The 2675-nt window shown below is 35.1% G+C and overlaps 1 long non-coding RNA gene across 1 annotated transcript; it reads right to left on the bottom strand.

Moving 5' to 3' along the window:
• Positions 1 to 203: 203 nt before the first annotated feature.
• LOC120864718 lies at positions 204 to 1063 on the bottom strand. The gene is made up of 2 exons (XR_005721216.1): positions 962 to 1063; positions 204 to 493 (listed from the first exon to the last, which is right to left on the bottom strand). It is a non-coding gene; the product is annotated as an uncharacterized LOC120864718 (long non-coding RNA).
• Between the last annotated feature and the right edge of the window lie 1612 nt (positions 1064 to 2675).

Raw genomic sequence — 2675 nt, 5'->3', positions numbered from 1 at the left:
CTCCCAGCGAGGGAAAGACTCTGACAGCAGTGACTCAAGAAAAACGTTTATTATTCTTATGTTTTGACTTCTGTAGATTCTTTTGGATTTTTTGTTTGTTTGTTTCCTTCCCCCTTGCCCCCCACCGTGCGTTGTAGTTGTCGATTTTATTGGCACTATGAAGTATAATTAAGCTTTTGAGCTTTTTTTTTTTTCTTTTTTTTCTCAGTCACATTTTTTATTGTTATAAACCTCTGACTCTATATTAGACTTTTGCAGTTCTGGGGTATTTTTCCTTTTCCCCCTCTTTCTTTAATTTTTGAAACCTATTATTTTTCTACATTTATTCCTTTGTTTGCTTTTCCTACTGTTCTTTCCCCTTTGCAGTTAATCCTTAATGTATATAGATCTTCTTTATCTACCTCTATTTATATTTGCACATCTATTCATTCTCTCCTTTCCTCTTAACATATTTGTTAGTTTTATTTTCATTGCTTTATTCCCCACTTGGCACCTTGCTTTAGTTTTGTTTTCTAGATTGTGGTTTAGTTAGTTTTGACATAATTTTTGGTTTCCTTTGTTCACCGGGTCAATCTATTGCACTTTATTTTTGTTTAGATTTTGCTTATGGGTATATATGTATATGTGTATATTCAGTCACACTTTTTATTGTTATAAACCTCTGCTTCTGCATTGGGCTTTTGCAGTTCTGTGGACTTTTCCTTTTTTGTTGTTTCTTTTCACTTTTTCTTCCATTTTTTTCTCTTTTTTATAATTTTTACTTTTAATTTTTTTAGGCCTATTATATTTTTTCTACATTGATTCCTTTGTTTGCCTCTCCTACTGTTCTTTTCCCCTTGCAGTTAATCTTTAATGTATATAAATCTTCTTCATCTACTTCTATTTAACTTTGCATATCTATTTTTTACCTCTCAGCAAATTTGTTAGTTTTGTTTTCATTGCTTTATTCCCCACTTGGCACCTTGATTTAGTTTTGTTTCCCAGTCTGTGCTTCAGTTCGTTTTGTTCTTAACTGGTAAATATAATTTTTGATTTCCTTTGTTTGCTGGGTCAGTCTATTGTACTTTATTATTTTTGTTGCACAGCTTTGATTCTGCTCATGGGTGTATATGTATGTGTGTATATTACATTATTTTAATTATTATTTGCCTGATTTCGTAACTGACTTTTGTCTGGGGCTCATCTTTGGTTTCTCACTTTTGGATATTAGCTTTAATCTCACTTAGTGTCATAACAAACCACTTGTGGAATTTTCATTCCTGGCCAGAGATAAAACCCTGAGACTTTGGAGTGGGAGCACTAACTCCAAGACCCTGGACTTCTGGAGAACTGACCCTGTGGCAGCGGCGGCTGAGGCTCTTCAGTCGCGCCCAACCCCGTGCAGCCCTATGGACTGTAGCCTGCCAGGTGGCTCTGTCCATGGGGTTCTCTAGACAAGAAGACCGGAGTGGGTTGCCATTTCCTACTCCAGGAACTAACCTTAGGGAGTATCAAATAGAACTTACACAAAGGAAACCACTTGAATATAAGACCCAACCATCAGTAGCAGCCTGTGCAGGACACCTCATCTAAACAACAAACAAAGCAAAAATACAAACCTGGTCATCAACAGACAGGATTACCACCTCACTCAGCCTTGCTCATCAGAGGAAAAACAAACAAACAACAACTCAGCACAAATCTCAACCTATATGAAGCTTATACAGACTAACTGGACCAACTGTAGGAGGGCAGAAAACAAAAGGAAGAAAGAATTCAGCCTTGAAGCCTAGGAAAAGGAGACCTCAAACCCAATATGTTAAAAAAAAATAATGAAAAGGCAGGGAAATATTACACAAATGAGGAACGAACTAGAAATACAGACGTCCAAATAAATGAAGAGGAAATAGGAAAATTACCTGAAAAAGATTTAAGAATAGTGATAGTAAAGATGATCAAAAACCTTGAAAACAGAATGGAGAAAATATAAGAATCAATTAACAAAGACCTAGAAGAATTAAAGAATAAACATACAGAGACAAGTAACACAATTACTGAAATTAAAAATACTCTGTAAGGAATCAATAGCAGAATATCTGAAGCAGAAGAACAAATCAGTGAGCTGGAAGATAAAATGGTAGAAATAACTTCTGAAGAGCAGAATAAAGTAAAAAGAATGAAAATAATTGAGGATAGTCTCAGAGACCTCTGGGACAAGATCAAACACACCAACATTTGAATTATAGGGTCCCAGAAGAAGAGAACAAGAAAGGGTATAAGAAAATTTTTGAAGAGATTATAGTTGAAAATTTCCCCAACATGGAAAAGTCCAAGAGGCACAAAGAATCCTATACAGGATAAACCCAAGGAGAAACACGCCAAGACACATATTAATCAAACTAACAGAGACTAAATAGAAAGAAAGAATATTAAAAGCAGAAAGGAGAAGCAACAAGTAACATACAAGAGAAACCCCATACGCTTAACAGCTGATCTTTCAGTTGAAACTGATATATTTAAAGTACTGAAAGGGAAAAATCTACAACCAAGATTACTGTTCCCAGCAAGGATCTCATTCAGAATTGATGGAAAAAGTAAAAAGCTCTTCAGACAAGCAAAAATTAAGAAAATTCAGTACCACCAAGCCAGCATTACAACAAATGTTAAAGGGACTTATATAGTCAAGAAATACAAGA

This window comes from Oryx dammah, unplaced genomic scaffold (assembly GCF_014754425.2).
Source record: "Oryx dammah isolate SB20612 unplaced genomic scaffold, SCBI_Odam_1.1 HiC_scaffold_5, whole genome shotgun sequence".
Taxonomy (NCBI): domain Eukaryota; kingdom Metazoa; phylum Chordata; class Mammalia; order Artiodactyla; family Bovidae; genus Oryx; species Oryx dammah.
The sequence above is the reverse complement of the archived record's forward strand: the minus strand, read 5'-3'. Positions and strand labels throughout refer to the sequence as shown.